The sequence below is a fragment of the Gossypium hirsutum genome, chromosome A06, assembly GCF_007990345.1.
Source record: "Gossypium hirsutum isolate 1008001.06 chromosome A06, Gossypium_hirsutum_v2.1, whole genome shotgun sequence".
NCBI lineage: Eukaryota > Viridiplantae > Streptophyta > Magnoliopsida > Malvales > Malvaceae > Gossypium > Gossypium hirsutum.
Window position 1 is genome coordinate 111,027,655 of NC_053429.1, and position 26,553 is coordinate 111,054,207.

General features: G+C 35.2%; 1 pseudogene; it reads right to left on the reverse strand.

Annotated features, from left to right (window-relative positions):
* Positions 1-19,262: 19,262 nt before the first annotated feature.
* LOC107963058 (ankyrin-2-like) overlaps positions 19,263-26,553 on the reverse strand; it is a 29,310-nt pseudogene continuing 22,019 nt past the window's right edge.

Genomic DNA, 26,553 nt, shown 5'->3' on the forward strand with positions numbered 1-26,553 from the left:
ATCTGTAGGTGTGGTTGGCCGAATATTGTAGGGGGTTAATACGTAGTTCGTATTTTAATAGTTATATTAACGTGTTAGTAATCCAATTGTAGGCGGTTTGTGTGTGGATCTCGTCAGCATATCGTCGCAAACAGGTGTGTAACTAACACCCTCTTTCTTAGTCTGGATCGGCAAAAGCCGAAAAGCCGAAATGCCGAAAACCGGTATTTTATAGATTTACGAGTGTGCGAATGCTCGTGAGGTAAATCGATTAATGTTTTTGGTAAGCTGCAATGTTTGGACTACAAAGTGCATGATTTCTATGCCCTCGATATTTTTAGGCTTAATGGGCCAAAATTGGAATGATGGGCCAACGGGCCCAATTCGGTAAGAACCCTCGGTAGTGATTCTGTTAGTACGTGAAAGGTAGGAATATGCATGAAAAACCCTAAAATAGATAAATTACTGAAATACCTTTAAAGGTGGAAAATTTACAGTTTTACCCCTAGGAGATAAATTATCGAAATACCCCAGGGTTAAATTGACCTAAATGCATGTTTGACTGTTGTTATTTACTGCATGCCATGTTGTTATTATCTGATGCATGGGACTGGGATATTGACGGAGGAAGTACTGAAAGTGGCTTGTCCACGTACTGGAGGCTTTGCCTCAATTTACTGTTAACTGAGCAGCAAGGCTGCAACTGTGGAGTGTTGGGCTGGGTGGGTTGAGCTATTCCCCACATGGAGTGTATGGCTGGTACGGGTAGAGTGTAGTGGTTGGTGGGTTGAGTAGTCTTCCCAAATGGGCTTGCATATGTTTATTGATGTTGCATGTATTTTGAAATGGGCCTATGGGCCATACTGTTATCTGAATAAGGGGCTAAGGCCCAGTTTATTGTAATCTGAAAAGGGCTCTGGCCCAGTACCACTGTTACCTGAATGGGCTTAGGCCCAATGGGCTTGAGCTGACTTGGGCTTTGAATGGGTTTTCCTTACACACTGAGTTTCCCCAAACTAACTCCTTTTATTTTCATCCATGCAGGAAATCCCCAACCATAGTGGGCTTGGAGCTATGAGGGAATTCGGAGTGGCCACCCATTCTGAAAGTTTGATTTTCTTCTGGTGAACTGGACATCCTTTTATTTACGTTTGAAGTTTTGGGTTTTTAAATGTAATAAGGCCGCTTAATTATTTTTGATAGTTTTAATATGTATTACTAATATAGGTATTACTTATTTTAAATGTTGAAATTGGATAGCTTTAGGGCGCGTTTTCAAAAACAACAATTGATTTCAAAATAAGACGACAATAAGCAAAGCTTCCGCAGTGAAAATATTTTCCAAAATTAATCACTTTTCCTAAAAATGACTTAATCAAATCGGTTTCCTAGAAATATCCATGACGTTAAGGTGTGGTAATGGCGGTATGCATGTCTAGGATTGGATCCAAAGGGAGCTTGGTACTTAAGTAGTCCGATGGACTCACCACCTCTTTTCCGGTTTCCTACCTGGTGCACAGCTTCCATTCACTTTAACCTATAATGAAATTATCTTTTAAAACACTAAGTAAGTTTTTTTCTGGATCAACAATATAAAATGTTTTGAACGCTTCGATGTGGCATGTCGGATCCGGTTATAACGTCTGGGCCGGGTTTGGGGTGTTACATTTAGTGGTATTAGAGCCTAGGTTACAACAACTCGGCTGTGGAATGGGTTTATAAAATTTTGATCTTCGAAAACAAAAATTTTATAAAGATTGTGAAAAACGCGGTTTTCAAAATTTAGATCTTTAGAAGGTGGCATTTCGAATCTCCGGCTCAAGTCTGTAAGTATTACTCTGAACTTCTCTGAATATCTTTCTGAATTATTTGTCTGTACTAAAATCCTGCTAGGATACTCTAGATAGGATGATACTGAAACCATAGAAAAATTTGATAAGAGACTGAAACTGTAGCTAAACTTCGATTCTGCGAAAACAAACTCTGAATTACTATCTGATTCATAAAACATCTATAATAAACACTGGAATATTGAATCAATGTATAAAAATTCGTAATCAAGATAATACAATATGAGTACAAGAGCCGTTCGTGGAAGAGGCCGTAGATGGAGCCGAGGAAGTGCTCGAGCGAGATCTTCATCTTCGGACATAGGCCGGCGGTGGATGCACCGGTACCACCGGCAACAGAGGTAGAGTCTCATGACCGCGGTGTCGAGGATGATGCCCTGTCACAGGCAATGCTTCGTGTTCTGGAAAGGGTTATCGGGACAAGTTCGGGCAACAGAATTCGAGAATCGATTTCTAAACGACTCTGGGCCAACGGAGCGAAGATCTTTAGGGGTGTGTCTGGTATCGCCTCGAATGTGGCAGAATATTAGTTGGAGGCCACAGAACGGATTATGGACAACTTGGACTGCTCTGAGGAGATTGTGAGTGGAGTATCTGTACTAAGTCCTTTGGGTCACTCGGTTAGGGTAGACAAACTGTATAGGGATGTACCCTTAGAAACTCAAGGTAGGATTTTCGCTGGAGATCTGATGGAGTTACCGTTCGGAGAGTTTGATCTCATTTTGGGAATAGACTGGCTTGTTAAGCATAAGGCGACCCCGGATTGTGCTACTAAACGAATGGTGTTAAGGACCACAAAGGATGAGGAGGTTATGGTGATAGGTGAGCGAAAGGATTATTTGTCCAATGTGGTGTCGGCTTTAAGAGCCGAAAAGTGGATTCGGAAAGGTTGTGAGGCCTTTTTGGCATTTGTAATTCAGTCAGAAGAGGAGGGATTGACAGTGGATACGGTTAGGACCGTAAAGGAGTTCCAAGATGTTTTTCCGGAGGAGCTTCAGGATTACCGCCGAACCGAGAAGTGGAGTTTGGAATAGACTTATTGCTTGGAACGGCACCAGTGTCTATCGCACTGTATAGAATGGCACCGAAGGAGTTGGTGGAGCTAAAGGCACAAATTCAAGCGTTGTTGGATAGGGGCTTCATTAGGCCAAGCATGTCTCCATGGGGAGCATCGGTGCTATTCGTGAAAAAGAAGGATGGTACGATGCGGATGTTCATTGATTATCACCAGTTGAACAAACTGACAATTAAGAATAAGCATCCACTGCCAAGGATTGACGATCTGTTTGACCAGCTTAGAGGGACTTCTGTATTTTCTAAGATCAACCTCCGATCTGGATATCATCAGTTAAGGGTCAAGGAGGCAGATATCCATAAGACGGCATTCAGGACTCGGTATGGTCATTACGAGTTTTTGGTTATGCCATTTGGACTGACGAACGCTCCTGCAGCATTTATGGATCTGATGAATCGGGTGTTCCAACCATTTTTGATTAGTTCGTAGTCGTCTTTATTAACGATATCCTGGTATATTCTGAAACTGAAATGAAACATGATGAGCATCTCCGTATAGTGCTGTAAGTATTAAGGGAGAAGGAACTCTTTGCGAAGTTCAGCAAGTGTGAATTTTGGTTGAGGGAGGTAACCTTCTTAGGACATGTGGTCTCTGCTGAGGGGATTAAGGTGGACCCTCGGAAAATTGAAGTGATTTTGGAGTGGACGCCGCCTAGGTCAGTGTCGGAAATATGGAGTTTCCTAGGACTGGCAGGATACTACAGAAGGTTTGTGGAAGGTTTTTCTGTGATTGCAGCACCTCTGATAAAACACATAAGGAAAGGAGTACCATTTGTATGGACTAAGAAACAGCAGGAAGCTTTTGAGAAGTTGAAGAAAGTTCTGACTGAAGCACTTGTGTTAATTCAGCCGGAGTCTGGGAATGATTTTACTGTGTACAGTGACGCATCACACGTGGGTTTGGGCTGCGTGTTAATGCAAGAGGGTAAGGTGGTTGCATATGCATCACGATAGCTTAAGCCTCATGAGGGAAACTATTTGACTCATGATTTAGAGTTGGCAGCAGTGATATTTGCACTTAAGATTTGGAGACATTACTTGTACGGAGAAAGGTGTATTATATACACTGACCATAAGAGTCTTAAGTATTTGTTGACTCAGAAGGAGCTGAACCTTTGGAAAAGGAGATGGATTGAGTTGCTTAAGGATTATGACTGTTCGATCGAGCATCACCCAAGCAAGGCTAATGTGGTAGCCGATGCTCTAAGTCGTAGAGCTGTATCTGATCTGAGAGTAATGTTTGCTCGTCTGAGTCTGTATGATGATGGGAGTCTGTTGGCTGAGTTGCAAGTGAGGCCAACCTGGGTGGATCAGATTAAGGAAAAATAGTTGAACGATTAGTCTTTGGTCGCTCGTTTTCAACAAGTTAAGGAAGGGGAAACTTCTGAGTTTGGGAGCCAGAAGAGACGATGCAACAGCAATACCCTCATCTGTTTGGATTAGGTAAATTTTGAGGACGAAATTTCTTTAAGGAGGGTAGAGTTGTAACGCCCCAATTTTCGAGAATCCTGTGAATGTTGGCATAGGTTTAATTATGTTAGTGGGCCTCTAGAAAGCCCAAACTTAAGATAGAACCCGACAATTTTAGTTAATTTTTGTTCTATAAGAAAAAGGGGGTGAAATTATGAAATAGGACCTATGTGAAAATGTTTGAAAATGCTATAGATTAAATTGAAGTGGCCAAATAAATAGGAGTGCAAAATAAGAGGATTTGCATGATAAACCTCCCATTTTACATGAAGTGGCCAGCCATCATGTTGTTGTAGACAAAATGTACACTTGATATCCATATTTTATGGTACAAATTGATACAAATTGATAAAAGGTTAGGTAAATATTCCATGATAATAGGTTAGGTAAATGTTCCATGATAATGGGTTAGGTAAATGTTTCATGATAATGGGTTAGGTAAATGTTTCATAATAAGAATTTCATGTCTTTTGTATTAAAGAATTAAATGGATGAAATATGAAGTTTTATTAAAAGAAAAAGGGGTGAAAAGAACAAAGTTTTGCCTATCTTTGTTCATCATAGCTGAAAGTTAGAGAAGAGAAAGGAGAGGAGAAAGCTCTTGAGTATTCGGTCATTAGGAGGAGGAAAATTGAAGGTAAGTTCTTGGTACCTTGCTTCTATTTTGAGGTTCATGAGTTCTTCTTGATTCTACCTTAACTCTTGAAGTATATTTTGATTTTTAGTTGTGTTGTGAGCATTTAGTCATGAATTAAAATGAAGGAAATGGTTGTTGTTTCATGTTCTTTTGATGAAAAACGGAAGATAGGTGAAGTTGAGCCAAACAAATGAGCATGCATGTGCCTTAGATGTTAAAGGGAAAAATCAGCTAACATGTTGTGCTTTAAAATGATGAAATGGAGATTATACTTAAGTAAAATCATAGATATGTGATGATTGATTGGTGATATACATGTTTAAATAACAAGCATGCAAGTTAGGTGTGAAAGAGTGATTTGGTAATAAATCTGCTTGGGACAGCAGCAGTAACGTGACTTTGGAAAATCACCATAAATTGTGGGAGATGAGTTAGAATATGCATATATTATGTAATTAAATCTTAATGAGTCTATTTTCAAATGGAATAAACTGGAACCTATTTTGAATTCTGTACAATGAGAAATTTGATTCGTAATGAAGAGTGGTCAGATTAGTCAAACAGTGAAACATGGGAAACTTTGAGAAAAATCTGGTATTGATTGGCCATACCAAAAATTCTGAAAATTTTATGGATAGAAGATATATGAGTCTATTTTCAGGGAAAATTAACGGAACTTGATTTGGAGTTTTGTAGATCCAGTTATAAATAATTTAGTGACTGTTGCTCAGGAAGACAGCTTGCAGTGAAATTATGATTATGTGGTAAACATTGACAAAAATTTGTTAATGAGTTGCTTATTGTTTTCTTATAAGCTTACTATGATCTGTAGGTGTGGTTGGCCGAATATTGTAAGGGGTTAATACGTAGTTCGTATTCGAATAGTTAGATTAACGTGTTAGTAATCCAATTGTAGGCGGTTCGTGTGCGGATCTCGTCAGCATATCGTCGCAAACAGGTGTGTAACTAACACCCTCTTTCTTAGTCTGGATCGGCAAAAACCGAAAAGCCGAAATGCCGAAAACTGGTATTTTGTAGATTTGCGAGTGTGCGAATGCTCGTGAGGTAAATCGATTAATGTTTTTGGTAAGCTGCAATGTTTGGACTGCAAAGTGCATGATTTCTGTGCCCTCGATATTTTTGGGCTTAATGGGCCAAAATTGGAATGATGGGCCAACGGGCCCAATTCGGTAAGAACCCTCGGTAGTGATTCTGTTAGTACGTGAAAGGTAGGAATATGCATGAAAAACCCTAAAATAGATAAATTACTGAAATACCTTTAAAGGTGGAAAATTTACAGTTTTACCCCTAGGAGATAAATTATCGAAATACCCCAGGGTTAAATTGACCTAAATGCATGTTTGACTGTTGTTATTTACTGCATGCCATGTTGTTATTATCTGATGCATGGGACTGGGATATTGACGGAGGAAGTACTGAAAGTGGCTTGTCCACGTACTGGAGGCTTTGCCTCAATTTACTGTTAACTGAGCAGCAAGGCTGCAACTGTGGAGTGTTGGGCTGGGTGGGTTGAGCTATTCCCCACATGGAGTGTATGGCTGGTACGGGTGGAGTGTAGTGGTTGGTGGGTTGAGTAGTCTCCCCAAATGGGCTTGCATATGTTTATTGATGTTGCATGTATTTTGAAATAGGCCTATGGGCCATACTGTTATTTGAATAAGGGGCTATGGCCCAGTTTATTGTAATTTGAAAAGGGCTCCGGCCCAGTACCACTATTACCTGAATGGGCTTAGGCCCAATGGGCTTGAGCTGACTTGTGCTTTGAATGGGTTTTCCTTACACACTGAGTTTCCCCAAACTCACCCCTTTTATTTTCATCCACGCAGGAAATCTCCAACCATAGTGGGCTTGGAGCTGTGAGGGAATTCGGAGTGGCCACCCGTTCTGAAAGTTTGATTTTCTTCTGGTGAATTGGACATCCTTTTATTTACGTTTGAAGTTTTGGGTTTTTAAATGTAATACGGCCGCTTAATTATTTTTGATGGTTTTAATATGTATTACCAATATAGGTATTACTTATTTTAAATTTTGAAATTGGATAGCTTTAGGGCGCGTTTTCAAAAACAACAATTGATTTCAAAATAACACGACAATAAGCAAAGCTTCCGCAGTGAAAGTATTTTCCAAAATTAATCACTTTTCCTAAAAATGACTTAATCAAATCGGTTTCCTAGAAATATCCATGACGTTAAGGTGTGGCAATGGCGGTATGCATGTCTAGGATTGGATCCGAAGGGAGCTTGGTACTTAAGTAGTCCGATGGACTCACCACCTATTTTCCGGTTTCCTACCTGGTGCACAGCTTCCATTCACTTTAACCTATAATGAAATTATCTTTTAAAACACTAAGTAAGTTTTTTTCTGGATCAACAATATAAAATGTTTTGAACGCTTCGATGTGGCATGTCAGATCCGGTTATAACGTCTGGGCCGGGTTTGGGGTGTTACAAACCCCTTACAATATTCGGCCAACCACACCTGCAGATCATAGTAAGCTTATAAGAAAACAATAAGCAACTCATTAACAAATTTTTGTCAATGTTTACCACATAATCATAATTTCATTGCAAGCTGTCTTCCTGAGCAACAATCACTAAATCATTTATAACTGGAGCTACAAAACTCCAAATCAAGTGCCGTTAATTTTCCTTGAAAATAGACTCATATATCTTCTATCCATAAAAGTTTCAGAATTTTTTGTTTAGCCAATCAATACCAAATTTTTCTCAAAGTTTCTCATGTTTCACTGTTTGACTAATCCAACCACTCTTCATTACGAATCAAATTTCTCATTGTACAGAATTCAAAATATGTTCTTGTTTATTCCATTTGAAACTAGACTCATTAATCTTTAATTACATAATTTATGCGGCTTCTATCTCATCTCCCAAAATTTATGGTGATTTTCCAAAGTCACGTTACTGCTGCTGTCCCAAGCAGATTTATTACCAAATCACTCTTTCACACCTAACTTGCATGCTTGTTATTTAAACATGTATATCACCAATCAATCATCACATATCTATGATTTTACTTAAGTATAATATCCATTTCATCATTTTAAAGCACAACATGTTAGCCGATTTTTCCCCTTAGCATCTAAGGCACATGCATGCTCATTTGTTTGGCTTAACTTCACCTATCTTCCATTTTTTGTCAAAAAAACATGAAACAACAACCATTTCCTTCATTTTAATTCATGACTAAATGCTCACAACACAACTAAAAACCAAAATATGCTTCAAGAGTTAAGGTAGAATCAAGAAGAACTCATGAACCTCAAAATAGAAGCAAGGTACCAAAAACTTACCTTCAATTTTCTTCCCCAAGTGACCGAACATTCAAGAGCTTTCTCCTCTCCTTTCTCTTCTCTAACTTTAGGTTATGATGAAAAAAGATGGACAAAACTTTGTTCTTTTCACCCCTATTTTTTTAATAAAATTTCATATTTCATCCATTTAATTCTTTAATACAAAAGACATGAAATGCCCATCATGGAACATTTAGCTAACCCATTATCATGGAACATTTACCTAACCCATTATTATGGAATATTTACCTAATTCATTATCATGGAACATTTTCCTAACCCATTATCAATTTGTACCATGAATTATGGATATCAAGTGCTCATATTGTCTACAACAACATGATGGCTGGCCACTTCATGTACAATGGGAGGTTTGTCATGCAAATCCTCCTATTTTGCACTCTTATTTATTTGGCCACTTCAATTTAGCCTATAGCATTTTCAAACATTTTCACATAGGTCCTATTTCATAATTTCACTCACAAATGACAAAATTAAAGCATGAAATTTTGCCAACATTCACAGAATTCCCGAAAATTGGGGCGTTACAACTCTACCCTCCTTAAAGAAATTTCGTCCTCGAAATTTACCTGATCTAACTAGTTAAGGGTATTGTTGACGCATAGTCTCTTCTGATTCCCAAGTAGCTTCTTCCCTTCCATGATTACGCCAAAGTACTTTCACTAACGGGACAGATTTCCTTCTGAGAACCTTAACATCTCGAGCCAATATTTGCACAGGCTCCTCCTCAAAGGTCAAACCAGTCTGAACTTCAATTTCTGCAACTGGCAGGACATGAGCAGGGTCAGAACGATAACGCCTTAACATGGAGACGTGAAAAACATCGTAAATCCTGTCTAACTTTGGAGGCAATTCCAATTGATAAGCCACTGGGCCTACTCGCTTCAAAACCCGATAAGGCCCAATGAACCGCGGACTCAACTGGCCCTTCTTACCGAACCTTAATATCTTCTTCCAAGGAGAAACCTTTAAGAATACCATATCACCTACTGAGTACTCAATCTTCTTAAGCTTCAAACCTGCATACGACTTTTGCCTATCAGATGCTTCTTTTAACCGGTCCCTAATTATTCTGACCTTATCCTCAGTATCAGCTACCAACTCTGGTCCAAGAACTTGTCGCTCTCCTAGTTCGGTCCAACAACTAGGTGTACGACACCTTCGTCTATACAGTGATTCATACGGTGCCATTCGAATACTCGCCTGGTAATTGTTATTGTATGCAAATTCTGCCAATGGCAAGTAATCCTCCCAACTACCTCGAAAGTCAATCACGGATCTCCTCAACATGTCCTCCAGAATCTGAATAACCCTTTCCGATTGACCATCAGTCTGGGGATGGAAAGCCGTACTAAAATTCAATCGCGTCCCCAACGCCTCATGCAACCTTTGCCAAAACTGAGATGTAAATCTGGGATCCCGGTCAGAGACAATCGAAACTGGGACTCCATGAAGTCGTACAATCTCCGCCACATATAGCTTGGCTAACTTTTGAAGCGAAAAGTCAGTACGTACAGGTATGAAATGGGCTGATTTGGTCAACCTATCCACAATCACCCACACCGAGTCTTTCTTTGATGGTGTCAAAGGCAACCCACTCACAAAGTCCATGGTTACCCTCTCACGCTTCCAAAGTGGTATCTTCACCGGCTGTAACAGTCCAGAAGGTAATTGATGCTGAATTTTCACTTGTTGGCATGTCAAACATTTTCCTATAAACTCCATTACTTCTCGCTTAAGTCTAGGCCACTAGTACAATTCTCGCAAGTCGTGATACAACTTATTCCCTCCAGGATGCATGGCACATAGTCCCCCATGAGCTTCCTTCAATATTGTCTGCCTTAAATCAGAGTCCCTCGGAACACAAATTCTTCCTCGGAAACACAGAACTCCATCACCATTTAAACCGAACTCAGAAGTTTCCCCTTCATTAACTTGTTGAAAACGAGCAACCAAAGACTCATCTTCCAACTGCTTTTCCTTAATCTAGTCCACCCAGGTTGGCCTTACTTGCAATTCAGCCAACAAACTGCCATCATCATACAGACTCAAATGAGCAAACATTGCTCTCAGATCAGATACAGTTCTACGACTTAAAGCATCGGCTACCACATTAGCCTTGCCTGGGTGATACTCGATCGAACAGTCATAATCCTTAAGCAACTCAATCCATCTCCTTTGCCTAAGGTTCAGCTCCTTCTGAGTCAACAAATACTTAAGACTCTTGTGGTCTGTGTATATAATACACCTCTCCTTGTACAAGTAATGTCTCCAAATCTTAAGTGCAAATATCACTGCCGCCAACTCCAAATCATGAGTAGGATAGTTCCCTTCGTGAGGTTTAAGTTGTCGTGATGCATATGCAACCACCTTACCCTCCTGCATTAACACGCAGCCCAAACCCACGTGTGATGCGTCACTGTACACAGTAAAATCCTTTCCAAACTCTGGCTGAATCAACATAGGTGCTTCAGTCAGAACTTTCTTCAACTTCTCAAAAGCTTCCTACTGCTTCTCAGTCCATACAAACGGTACTCATTTCCTTATGAGTTTTGTCAGAGGTGTTGCCATCACAGAAAAACCTTCCACAAACTTTCTGTAGTATCCTGCTAGTCCTAGGAAACTCCGTATTTCCGACACTGACCTAGGCGGCTTCCACTCCAAAATCGCTTCAATTTTCCGAGGGTCCACCTTAATCCCCTCAGCAGAGACTGCATGTCCTAAGAAGGTTACCTCCCTCAACCAAAATTCACACTTGCTGAACTTCGCAAAGAGTTCCTTCTCCCTTAACACTCGCAGCACTATACGGAGATGCTCATCATGTTTCGCTTCAGCTTCAGAATATACCAGGATATCATCAATGAAGACGACTACGAATCGATCCAAGAATGGTTGGAACACCCGATTCATCAGATTCATAAATGCTGCAGGAGCATTCGTCAGTCCAAATGGCATAACCAAAAACTCATAATGACCATACCGAGTCGTGAATGTCGTCTTATGGATATCTGCCTCCTTGACCCTTAACTGATGATATCCAGATCGGAAGTCGATCTTAGAAAATATAGAATCTCCTCTAAGCTGGTCGAACAGATCGTCAATCCTTGGCAGTGGATACTTATTTTTAATCGTCAGTTTGTTCAACTGGCGATAATCAATGCACATCCGCATCGTACCATCCTTCTTTTTCACGAATAGCACCGGTGCTCCCCATGGAGACACGCTTGGCCTAATGAAGCCCCTATCCAACAACTCTTGAATTTGAGCCTTTAACTCCACTAACTCCTTTGGTGCCATCCTATACGGTGCGCTGGACACGGGCGCCGTTCCAGGCAACAAATCTATTCCAAACTCAACTTCTCGGTTCGGAGGCAATCTTGGAAACTCCTCCGGAAAAACATCTTGGAACTCCTTTACGGTCCTAACCTTATCCACTGTCAGTCCCTCCTCTTCTGACTGACTTACAAATGCCAAATAGACCTCACAACCTTTCCGAATCCACTTTTCGGCCTATAATGCCGACACCACATTGGATAAATAATCCCTTCGCTCACCTATCATCATAACCTCCTCATCCTTTGTGGTCCTTAACACCATTCGTTTAGCAGCACAATCCAGGGTCGCCTTATGCTTAACAAGCAAGTCCATTCCCAAAATGAGATCAAACTCTCCGAATGGTAACTCCATCAGATCTCCAGGGAAAATCCTACCTTGAGTTTCTAAGGGTACATCCCTATACAGTTTGTCTACCCTAACCGAGTGACCCAAAGGACTTAGTACAGATACCCCACTCACAATCTTCTCAGAGCAGTCCAAGTTGTCCATAATCCGTTCTGTGGCCTCCAACCAATATTCCGCCACATTCGGGGCTATACCAGACACGCCTCTAAAGATCTCCGCTCCTTTAGCCCAAATTCATTCAGAAATAGATCCCCGAACTCCATTGCCCGTACTTGCTCCGGCAACCCTTTCTAGAACACGAAGCATTGCCTATGACAGGGCATCATCCTCGGCACCGCAGTCATGAGACTCTACCTCTATTGCCAGTGGTACCGGTGCCTCCACCGCCGGCATATGTCCCGAAGATGAAGATCTCGCTCGAGCACTTCTTCGGCTCCGTCCACGGCCTCTTGTACTCATATCGTATTATCTTGATTACGAATTTTTATGCATCAATTAATATTCCAGTGTTTATTACAGATGTTTTATGAATCAGACAGTAGTTCAGAGTTTGTTTTCGCAGAATCGAAGTCTAGCTACAGTTTTAGCCTCTTATCAGATTTTTCTATGGTTTCAGTATCATCCTATCTAGAGTATCCTAATAGGGTTTCAGTACAGACAGATAATTCAGGAAAATATTCAGAAAAATTTAGAATAATACTTACAAGCTTAGGCCGGAGATTTGGAATGCCACCTTCTAAAGATCTAAATTTTGAAAATCGCGTTTTTCGTAAAAAAAATTTGTTTTTGAAAATCTTTATTTTTTTGTAAACCCATTCCACAGCCGAGTTGTTGCAACCTAGGCTCTGATACCATTAAATGGTACACCCCAAACTTGGCCCAGTCATTAAGGCCGAATCCGACGTGCCACTTTGAAGTCAAAAACCCGTGTTCCCTTTTTAGTGTTTTAAAAAAAACCGACTTTTGTCAAACTAACCAAGTGAATGGAAGCTGGGCACCAGGTAGGTATCCATAACAGAGGAGGTAAGCCATGAAGGCTGCTTAAGTACCAAGCTCTCCGATTGGATCCAATCCTAGACATACCCACATCCATTGCCACACTTGGTTATAACAAGTTGAAATTTCTTTGAGTGATTATCTTTGGTAAACCGAATATTCGTGATGTCGTGTTATTTAAAAAACAACAAGTATCGTTTTGAAATCACACCCTAAGTCTAGCCCATTTGAATTAGTATCCATCAATTTAAAGTTGTTTTTAATAATATAATCCCAGAAAAATCAAAGAAGAAAATAAAGTTAAAATGGCCTTATTACAACCCAAAAATTAAATAGCAATTAAAAATAACTTAAGAAAACCAGTCTCTTTTTTAAACCCAAAAGTATTCACCATGGCCACTCTGAATCCCCTCCGGCTCCAAGTCACCCACATCAAGGCTCACTTGCAAGGTTAAAGAAGGGGTGAGTTTGGGAAAACTCAGTGTGTAAGGAAAACCCATTCAAAGCCCATGTCAGCTCAAGCCCATTGGGCCTAAGCCCATTCAGGTAACAGTGGTACTGGGCCAGAGCCCTTTTCAGATTATAATAAACTGGGCCTTAGCCCCTTATTCAGATAACAGTATGGCCCATAGGCCCATTTCAAAATACATGCAACATCAATAAACATATGCAAGCCCATTTGGGGAGACTACTCAACCCACCAACCACTACACTCCACCCGTACCAGCCATACACTCCATGTGGGGAATAGCTCAACCCACCCAGCCCAACACTCCACAATTGCAGCCTTGCTGCTCAGTTAACAGTAAATTGAGGCAAAGCCTCCAGTACGTGGACAAGCCACTTTCAGTACTTCCTCCGTCAATAACCCAGTCCCATGCATCAGATAATTACAACATGGCATGCAGTAAATAACAACAGTCAAACATGCATTTAGGTCAATTTAACCCTATGGGTATTTCGGTAATTTATCTCCTAGGGGTAAAACTGTAAATTTTTCACTTTTAAAGGTATTTCAGTAATTTATCTATTTTAGGGTTTTTCATGCATATTCCTACCTTTCATGTACTAACAGAATCACTACCGAGGGTTCTTACTTTATTGGGCCCGTTGGCCCATCATTCCAATTTTGGCCCATTAAGCCCAAAAATATCGAGGGCACAGAAATCATGCACTTTATAGTCCAAACATTGTAGCTTACCAAAAACATTAATCGATTTACCTCACGAGCATTCGCACACTCGCAAATCTACAAAATACCAGTTTTCGGCATTTCAGCTTTTCGACTTTTGCCGATCTAGACTAAGAAAGAGGGTGTTAGTTACATACCTGTTTGCGACGATATGCTGACGAGATCCACACACGAACTGCCTACAATTGGATTACTAACACGTTAATCTAACTATTCAAATACAAACTACGTATTAACCCCTTACAATATTTGGCCAACCACACCTATAGATCATAGTAAGCTTATAAGAAAACAATAAGCAACTCATTAACAAATTTTTGTCAATGTTTACCACATAATCATAATTTCACTGCAAGCTGTCTTCCTGAGCAACAGTCACTAAATCATTTATAACTGGAGCTAAGAAACTCCAAATCAAGTGCCGTTAATTTTCCTTGAAAATAGACTCATATATCTTCTATCCATAAAATTTTCAGAATTTTTGGTTTAGCCAATCAATACCAGATTTTTCTCAAAGTTTCTCATGTTTCACTGTTTGACTAATCTGACCACTCTTCATTACGAATCAAATTTCTCATTGTACAGAATTCAAAATATGTTCTTGTTTATTCCATTTGAAACTAGACTCATTAATCTTTAATTACATAATTTATGCAGCTTCTATCTCATCTCCCAAAATTTATGGTGATTTTCCAAAGTTACGTTACTGCTGCTGTCCCAAGCAGATTTATTACCAAATCACTCTTTCACACCTAACTTGCATGCTTGTTGTTTAAACATGTATATCACCAATCAATCATCACATATCTATGATTTTACTTAAGTATAATCTCCATTTCATCATTTTAAAGCACAACATGTTAGCTGATTTTTCCCTTTAGCATCTAAGGCACATGCATGCTCATTTGTTTGGCTCAACTTCACCTATCTCCCATTTTTCATCAAAAGAACATGAAACAATAACCATTTCCTTCATTTTAATTCATGACTAAATGCTCACAACACAACTAAAAACCAAAATATGCTTCAAGAGTTAAGGTAGAATCAAGAAGAACTCATGAACCTCAAAATAGAAGCAAGGTACCAAAAACTTACCTTCAATTTTCTTCCCCAAGTGACCGAACATTCAAGAGCTTTCTCCTCTCCTTTCTCTTCTCTAACTTTAGGTTATGATGAACAAAGATGGACAAAACTTTGTTCTTTTCACCCCTATTTTTTTAATAAAATTTCATATTTCATCCATTTATTTGATTTAAACATATTTAATCTAATCAATTCATCTCAATATTAGTATATAAATTGAATTAAACATAAATTTTAAATATTTAATTTTAATTGAATTCAAATATAATATAATTTTATATTCTTATAATTTAATGTAATTATGTTTTTTTATGATTTTGTAGTTAAAAATAAAAATAAAACAAATAGAGAGTACATAATAGGTAAAATGATGATTAGAGACATTTTATTAAACATTGTATAAAATAAACTTACAAGTATTGGATGCAGTTGTAAGATAGATTACATTCTTAATGAGATAATATAAGTTCGAATTTTGGGGACGATATAATTAAAAGAAATAATCATGAACTTTAAATATAAATTGTAAAACCAACATGGAAGATATTCGAAAAATTTTGTATAAAATAACACTTTTAAGTCTATCATGTTGCTCCCTATGATTTAAATGATGTTTGTATAGACTTGTAGTAGTTCAAGATTTAATTTTTTTTATCATTTAAAGTTCATATTATTTTGAATTGGATTTATGTTTAATGATTTAGATTTAACACTTTAAATTTTGGGCATTACAATATTTTTTTATTTGTGTTTTTTTACTAAGATTATTTTAGTATGATCATTTAATTATTAAGATTTAATTTCTTAGTTCCAAAATAAAACTAAATCAAAGTTAAACAATTTATTTAATAGATTCAAATTTATAAAAAAAAAGTTAATAATAATTAAATATAATTTTTAAATAATTTATAATATATAAAGTATAAACAGTAAAAATATTATAAATTTATTAATATTTAATATAATTTTAAATTAATTTAATGTTAAAAGTTCGTCAAAATCAAGACGAAGACAAAAAAATTTTTACTTTAGGGTGGTTAAAAATGAATTTCAAACTTTTGGGAGGCCAATTTGCAAATTTATCACTATATTACCTTGTAATTTCATAAATCCTGAAGGGTCTACATGACAATTTAGGGGCAAAAATTGATTTATAAATTTTTGGGTAATCAAAGTGGAATTTTACATCTATATTAATTTGTAATTTTACAAAACTTGAAGAATTTATAAGAAAATTTTACCATTTAGGTTAACATGCAGGCTTGGCCCAAAAATGATAAATTTACCTTATATTTAGATAAGAGAATGATAATAATAATGATAAAATAAACAATTTGGGAACACCAAATTGTATGTTACCAAATTGTATTTACATACTCTATTAAAAAAGTTAGTAATTTATGTTATTGGTATTATTTTTATTAAATTGTTTTTAAAATGTTATACTGATGCTATTTCAAGTTATTTGTTCGAATTATTTCAAATCGTCTCATTTTAAGTTTGATTCATTATGAGTTAAGATTATTCTGAAACTCAAGGCGAACAAGTTCAAATTATTAATTTCTTTTTGGTCATATCAAGTTAAATCAATTTTGAATTAAAATTAACAGAATCAAAATTCATTTACAAAACATGGTTACACCATGCTTAGAGTCTAGTGTTGGAATCAAGTTAGACAAAGATCGATTTGTGATAAGCTTGAGCTCAAGCTCAATTCAGAACAAACGACTTATTATTTAGCTTGAGATATAATTAAACTATTCGAACTTACTCGTTTAAGTTTGATTACTCAATTCTTATATTTGAGCTTTAGTTGGAATTAAGATTTTTCCTAAAATAATTTTTATATTTGTCAAATTTGATAAATTGTATTTCCTAAGATGATATAATAATAAAAATAGAAAATCTTACATTACCATCAAATTAATATATTTCTAAATACAAACCAAAAACTGGAAATGTATATTTCTAATTTCTTATTGCTTCGTTTAAAGATAAAGGTAAGCAATAAATAAATTAGTCAACATATTGTAACACTTTTTACTTGATTCAAGAATAAACCCGAACAAGAGACATTAAATAAAAAATTTCCAAAACTTTTCATAATATTCAAATACTTAATTTATTAATATTGGACTCAAATATTCATAACATTCAAAAAATTTATTTCCAATTTCAAATAATATTCTTAGTAAAATCACCTACACTTTATTACTTTCAATTATTTACATAAAATTATCCACCAAATTTTTCAAAATATCATTTACCATTCATTTCATACATAAATATAATACTTTCATCACTTTAAAAACATAACAAATAATCATACATACTTAATTTTTACAATTTTATATCAAATTATACAATTAAATAAAAATAATATAATAATTTAAGCAACTTACCCAGGTTTTTTTTCTCATTTCCATCTTCTTCATGCTTCCATGGTTGATTTCATATGAAAGAACATTCTTGAATTAGATTTTGGTGTGAAATTTCACTTTAATTTTATGAAATTTTAAAGATTTTAGATTAAAAATGAAAAAAAAATTTGAATAAAATTAAAAAAATTTTCCTCTCCTTTTTTTTAACATGCACCCCACGTTGGGGTTTATAGCTGAGAAGGATCTCAATTCATATTTCTAGAATTTTCTTTACTTTTTTTTAATTTTTATTTAACATTTAATTATTTAATTAATGTGAGAAAATATAATATTATATGTTGTATTATTATGTCAGTAACAATAATAATGTAATATAATGCAGTAGCAGTAACACAACAGAATACCTGTAATCGGACAGAGTTAAAAATTAGAAGAAGAATTTTGTCAAGGCCTGTATGAACAGTTTCCTTAAGACAGATTCGACCTCTACTCGGTGATTTGAGTAACGTTGAACGTCTGTCTCCCAGGACACAATAACAATGATCACAGTAGTAGCACAACAACAATGATCGATCGAACACAATCTTGCCTTTCTCTATCACCAAGAGGAATTAATTTGGAAGGAATTTTTGATATTGATGGTTTTTGATGATGTGTTTTGAAAGTCTCCTAACTTGGCTTTATACAGAGGAAAAGAAATGAATAAAAGGGATTTAGACCGATTCATAAAGAGTTTTGTTAAAAAGTTAATAGATATAAGTGAACAAATACAATGAATGAAAAAATGCAATATTAAACCCAAAACAATGAATTTGTTCACCAAAAGATACAACTGTTCATTAAGATATAGAACTATAGTTTAATTTGAACATCAATTTCTCATTCATCACTCAATAATTTTGAGCAAATTATATAGAATCTAAATCCATAATTTATTATTCAAACCTTCAATTTTATCAATAAAATAATATGCCTCAAAGTTCTAAAATATCAATTATTTTCTAACAAAATTTAATTCAACGATTATAATTTTTCCCATCAAAATATCACACTTTTTATAATTAAAAAAATTCAAAAATAATATTTAATAACCAAATAATCAAATTACCCTTTAAAATATGTTGTCGTATGTAAGACATAAAGGTAAAATAATCATTTTATTCTTTTCCATCACTATTTGTTTTACACATGACATACTTATTTGTAATTATTACTTATGCATATATAATTTATTCATGGTATAATTGCAATTAAGCCCTTTTTCAAAAAATAATAAAATTTAACCTTAATCCCTGTACTTTTTACCACTTTTCAATCTAGTGCATATCTCAATTTTCCAACACATCACATTCATTAAAATAAATATTTCTTCCTAAAATAGTAAATTTGTACGTTTAGTCTATCTTTTACAAATTCAATTTAATCTTTATTAAAATTTCTTTTAGAATCTATCATTATTCAATTGTTAATGAGAAAATTTGCCAAATACTAATATTATACCAGTGAGATGTTTGGGTGTTACACATACCGTATCTGTGTCAACGATTTCATTCCACACAAACGAATGTAAGTTACAAAGCTATTTTCCTTTCCATTTCTCTTGTATTTACAAACTAAGAAATAAATGAACAAATTCAGGCAAAGATGCCAACACCATAGGAAGATTGGATTATATCAAGATGGAGTGGGAACTGTAAGAAGGCAAATAAAGTAACTGGAATACAAGCAATGAAGGCTACTGGGACAGCTATCCATGCTAGTCTTTGGCTAAGCACAATGCAAAAGGTTGCACCGAACGCGACAAGCATTGCTGCTATGGACAAAAAAAGGGTAGTAAGACCAACAATCAATCTTTGCGGGAGTAACCTCAAGAAATCTTCTTCTGCGTAACGCGAAGTGAGGATCGATAAGAACATTAATATAGAGGTGACTGAAGAGAACAATGCCAATGCATCTGATACAGCAAAAATCACGAAAGATGTAGCTTCTAAAAATATGGGAGTTCCTTTCTCATTGTCATTGCCTCCTGGTACTGTAAAGATTGCTGCAAACATCATTGTTGTGATTAGTGTAGCAACAAGCATGCACGACGAAGCAGTGCTCTTCATCCACTTCTCTCCTTCCTTCACCAATTTCGCATGCTCTTCCGTGAACAACATTCGAGGCGTTCTGCCATTACTGTCTCTCATTTCCTTGTATAATGGTTGTACATTCTTCTCTACCAAAAACCAACTCAAATTACAACTTCTAATAATGTCAAATAGTGAACAAGCGAGAAAATATTCAAGACTTGCCTTAAACCACAACATTTCTCTTTGCATTTGAAGAGCTGCACCAGATACAATATTAAGTCTATTTGGAGTTGCTATCTTTCCAGCCAAATGCAGTATGCAATGATTGTTTTTGTCTCTGTAAGCAGCAATCATATCCTTATGTGCCCCTCTATCATGTATAAGTCTAAAGATCTTTTCTTGGCGATGAATGACCGCCATATGAAAAATGCTTCGGCCATGCTCGTCGACTCTCCATATCAGATCCGGATAAGACTGAAAAAGTTCAGTTATGAGGTCAACAACTCCAAATTCTGCTGCAACAAATAACACTTGTGAAGGGCTTCTTAGTATATCCGTAATTTGCGCGTATTCCAATGATAAAATTTGATCCCATAACAGCTTCAGAAGGACAATGGCTTGCATATGCAACAGGGATTTAAATTGCGGTTGCGGCCGCGTTTTCGGTCGCGTTGCGTTTATCGCGGTTGCGGACATAACGGATGCTATTGCGGTCACTGCGGGTATCGCGGTCGTAAATTTTTTTAAAATTCGCACAATTATTGTGAATCATAATAATTATAATTATAATTATAATTATAAAAAGTCACTTTTAATGATTTTTAGAGTGTTTTTCTAACACTTATGAACTTTTATTAATATGATATGAGAACATAACTTTTATAATCATTACTTATTCTTATATTTATTTACGAATTTTCTAATAATGTTATATTAACTAATAACAAATTAAAAAAAATATTAAACATTTATCATATTTAATAAGTTTGAAAGTTTTTATAGATAAAATAATTGAAAATTCATACCTGAGAGATGCTTTCAATATTTCTTGACAGCTTTGAAGATGGTGAAGATATAAACATTCTATGCTGCAAAAGGAAAAAAAAGAATAGATAAATGTATAGATTCTCATTAATTATTCCTATTTCCTACCACTTATTCTCAGTCTCATTCTACTTTTATATATAGTTTACCATGCTTCAATTCTTAATTATCTTTTCATAAAATATGCTCCATTCATTTATCTAAAGATATGTTTTAAATGTTTTAATATCATCAAAATTAAGAACATTATCAAAAGTTTTCTTTTAAAAAAACATACCTTACAAATAATGGTAGTGGTACGATTTAGTTTTCAACAATTAGTAGAATGACGAGGAAGATCAGATCCTTCACCTTCACTTTGATAGCGTTCTTGACTTGATTCTCTTGGCCTTTGTCCAAAAATATATCCAAAAAAAGTAACATTTTCACATTGGTTTTCATATAATTGATGTGGAGGATATATTTGAGGAGGAGGATACATGAGAGGTGGAGGTGGGTGATACATTGGTGGTGGAGAATGCATTTGAGGCTGGTATGGCACATCATAATTAGGAAATGGTGGATAATAACCATATGGTTGTGGATAACCAAGTGAAGGTTGAAAATATGAGGGTTGTTCTGGTGGATAAAAATCTTGAGTACTAGTAGATGAATCACTATACCCAAGGTTACTAGAACTCGATCTCCTACCAGATGAAGAGCCTATTGAAGTATGCTTCTTGCCTTTTCCTTTTGATGGAGCTCTAGGTTCACTTCTATCTCTCCTAGGTTCAGGAAACATATTTCCATCAAACTCTGATCTATCAGGGAAATGTCCACTAGTGGTACCGACCCCATATTCTCCTTCATACTGACTAGAAGACCTAATTTCACCTCTATCACCACTATATCCATCATCCTCATCAACTGGACTTAAACCAGCACCGTCGGGTCCATCGCCACTCTAACTTGGCGTTGAACTAGAACTTGAATGAGACAAATTTTGTTGTTGAGATTGATTAACATCCATTTCATCATCAGAGGTATCCACAGGCAACACACCGGCATTTTCTCCATCTGATAGTGGATCAACATCTTCAAAGATATAATCAAGGCTGATAGGATTAAAACTAGTGTTTATATCATCAGTGCTCATTCTTTTTTGATGCCTTATCTAAAGCCTCATATTGTAATAGGTAAACACTAGTTTCTCAAGTTTTTTATACTTCAACCTATTTCTTGCCTTGATGTGAATATAACTAAATGTGCTCCAATTTCGTTCACAATTTGATGTTGAAGTTGTTTGACTAAGCACTTTAATTGCTAATTTTTGTAATTCGGGAACACATGTGCCATATATTATCCACCACTCGCTGCATAATATTATTTAAATTTCAAAATAACTTCAAAATGTACAATATAATTAAATAATATAAATTAAATTAAATAATTAAATTAATTGTTTACCCGGATTCATTTGCTTCCAAGCTCTTTGCGCTTGTGGAGTACCGAATATCTCATGTTTATCTCTAAATAGTAACAACTGCATAAATAAAAGATAGAGTAAAAAAAAAATTCTATTTCAAATTATGTAACTAAGTTACAAATAATAGTACTTGAATTGAATCTAACCTGATTAACCATTTTGACTTGAGTATCAAGAGAAGGTTCTAATCTTTCAATTACTGATCGTGTACCTTCTAATGTTTCTATTAGTAGATTCTGAGAATGCTCCACCCCAAATTGAAATTAAGGATTAAGAAAATAACCTAAGTATAATTTATAAGAATATCATCAAATAATAATAATATAAAGCTTAAAATAATAAAATATAAAAATATTTCTTAATTATATGAAACATTTTATCTTACCAGCTGAATGCAAATCGGAATGCATAAAATTCCATCTTTTGTCAATAATCTTTTCGTACACAGTAAAATATCGACAATCTTGTTGAATTGCTCGTTTAGCTCTATCAACAGCCTCATAAATAAAGCCCATTGTTGGTTTTTCATCGCTATCCACAAGTCTCAATACTTTTACTAGGGGCTCATAAACTTTTATGAGGTCATTGGCTTTCTTCCAAAAATCTTTTCCCAAAATAATTTTTTTAGCTTCATAAGCAGGCCCTGACTTTTGTTTTGTCCATTTTGATTCTTTGTATTCCTATATATTCATAAGAAAATTTTTAAAATAACATAATTTAAATTATTTGGAACTAATAAAATCATTAAAGATTGCTACTTGCTATATTTAAGTAATTATATTAACTAATTATAAAATACTAACCTTTGAACTAAACATTTCTCTCAGACCTTGCTTTTGTCTTGTTATCTCTTCAAGTTGAATGAAATGAGTTGCAAATTGAGTAAGAGCGGGTCGAAGTATTTGTTTCCTTTGTGTATACTTCTTCATCAAATCAACAGTCCAAGTGTGATTGTATATAAAGCAAGTCACTTTCTTTGCCTCATCTAACACTTTTGCTACACTGGGCCTTTTCCCAATATCTTCAAGGCATAAATCTAAACAGTGAGCTGCACATGAGGTCCAATATAGATGTTTTCTTTTCAACATTAATTTTTTTCCAGCAGCTTTCATTGCTGCCTCATTATCTGTCACTATTTGGACAATGTAATTTTCTCCAATTTCTTCTACAACTGAATCTAGCAAACTGTAGTAGAATTTAGCATCTCTACTACGAACACTTGAGACATCTACCGATTTCCAAAAAATGGTTCCTTTACTACAATAAACAAGGAAATTAATAATGTGCATTTGATTCAAACTGTTGGTCCAACCATCACACATTAGAGTTGCACCCAATTCTTTCCAATGAGTCTTTAGTCCGTTTACCCAATTACGAACTCGTTAATGCTCTGACTCCAAATACACATCCGAAACCTCATAAGGTGTTGGGAGCTTTACACCATGTCCAACTTCTGTTGACACTTGAATTAAGTTATACAACCACGGAGAGCTTGCTAATTGAAAAGGAAGTCTTTCATATATTAAAAATTTAGAAACCGCTTCACCTATCTTCTTTGAAAACTCTTTAAAAAAGAGTCACTGACCTTTGGTTGCTTTGAACTTTTGCTTCTAACCAATTCAAGTATAGCTCCCCTTAAGGTAAACTCAGACTCAGTTGGGATGGATGATCCTTGAGAAGATCGCCCTTTTTCATAAATGTTATCCCAACCACCAGTACTTCGTCTGAATTCTTCCCTTCTATGCCACTCGTGTTGTGATTGGATACTTTCTTGAGTTGCTTGCCTTATAGCAAAAATCTCATCAATGAATTCCTCGTGTTCATCCTCCTCTTCTCTTAATTGAGATAAGAAATCATCTTTTCTCCTCTTTTTATCTATTTTCTTTGTGTTGCTTTCTTTCAGTACATTCATCATACTTTCTCTAATGACACTGTTAATGAAATAAAAATACTTCACACTTTATATTATTATCAATTATATATAACTTTATTGATAAATTCACAATAATATTTAAAAATAACAATAAAGTATCACATACCAGTAACATTAGGGCATGGTGCAACATTGCCGGTTTTATGAGCAATATGCTCTTTAAATCGTGTTATTTCTCATTTCACAACTTTACCACAAAGTTTACATACGATATTTCCTTCCGCATTTGGCACTGGAGTTCCAAAGTGCCAACCTATATCATTACTTGGTGCACCCTCCAATCCCTTAGTCGAAAACTCTTCACGTGGTGGCATGCTTTATTTTTATATATATAAGAAACATAAAATTATATTTAGGAATATAAGCAACTCATTACTTATATTATCAACAATATAATACAAAAAAAAATAGTAAACATCATTAACATGGAAAATTTAAATTTATTGCATAATCCATACATAATTTATTTATTTATTTTTTAAAAACAACAATACACCATAACCCATTATTACTTGGTTCCAAAGTTTTTGGTTCTAGAATAATATTTGGAATTATTGTTGAATGCAAGTTCTGCTTGGAGACAATGGACCATCATTCTGGACTAACCTATCGGATATGGCATCCAAACCACCAAGGCACCAACCACCAACCTTTTACTTTCACTGTCACATGTTTTCTTTCTTTTCTTAATTGCATTTCTTCTTCCTTTCTTTTTTTCTTATGTCGTTTTAAAAGAAAGCAAGCAAACATTTTTTTATCCTCAACCCAAGTTATAGTTGATAAAATTGCAATGTAAAATATGTCATGATTTATATAATATTGATTCATAAAAAAAATTTATTGGTTATCATCTATACTCTTTCAGTCTTTCTATATTTGAAGTTTAATTTTTCTTTCTTACTTAAAAATTTTATCTCTTTTTTTTAGATTTAGCTTTATTACAATATTATTTTTTTATTACATGATTATTAAGGGAGTTGTTTTTTACATTACAACAAAATAGATATATAACAGTGAAGTGACAATAGTAGCAGCCACCATTTTTTAACTTTTGCTACCTATGTATTTGATTCAATTTGAATGTACCTTTTTAATAATTTTTTTATTTGTAATAAATTAAAAAATATATTTAAAATATAAAATGCTGAAGAAATTATTATTTTTGGGGTGAAAGAAGAAATTAGTTTTTAATATTAAAACAACTAAACAAATTGAAATTAATGTTTTTTACTTTAAATTTAAAAATTAATAATTAACTAATACTTTTTTAATACAATAAGATCAGAATTAATTTATATATATATATAAATTAAATCAAATTCTAATCTCGTTTTTTCAAAATAATTTTATTTTTATTTTTTAGAAGTTAACTTTGTTTTACTTTCTTTTTTTTTTTTAATTTTATTCAAACAAGTGAGAATAGTTACCTAAGTAAGTGGAGCATTATTAAATATTTTTCAATTTTAATTAAAAAAATAAAAGAATGACAAACACCCAAATTATAACCCACAAAAGACAAAACGCCTCTGTTCTCCACTTCTTCTTATTTCTTCAAATCAAAGTTAAATCCCTAAACAGTTTAGTGACTAAACACACAAAATTTAGAAGAAAAACTAAAGAGTTTTAGAAACTCTTATCATCCTCTCCTCTGAAATTCTTGGAATATGTTGTTGGTTGTTGTGTGCCTTCTCAGTTCTTCCTAGTCCCTTCATCAGGTCATCCCTAAAGTCTCTAAAGAACATATGCACTGCAGAAGTGCAGAATCAAGACATGCAAGCAAGAAACCAAGAACCAAGACAAAATTTCAGGTAACTTACTTGAAAACTATCAATCTTTGAATGTGCAAGTGATTAGGGCAGGGTTTGCTTTTCAGATCCAAGTCCTCGGCGCTTTCATCTATTGCTGTCGTGCTGTGTTGTTCACTTGTTCTTGTTTGTCGAAATATGAGATTGAGAAATATGCTGCTGTGTCGTACTGTTGTTTTCTTTTTAGATTCAAGTATTCAACTTCTTTTTACTTTTTTTTATTGAAAACTCTGATTTTGCAGGGGAATATATTCCCTTTTGGCTTTTGTTTTATTGTGTTGATTGTTTGAGTTTCTATTGAATGTTGACAGATGAATTTCTTTTTTATTTACTATAACGGGAAATAACGGGAATAACGGCCCGTTATTGCCGCAATCTACCGTTACCTGTTAAATTACGGCCGCGATCCGCCGCTATCGATGTGAAACGGTTTCACATTGCTATTTTCGGTAATAGTAGTTTCAGACGGCACCGCTACCGCAATATAACGGCCGCTATTCCGATTGCGGGCCGCTATTTAAATCCCTGATATGCAGTAA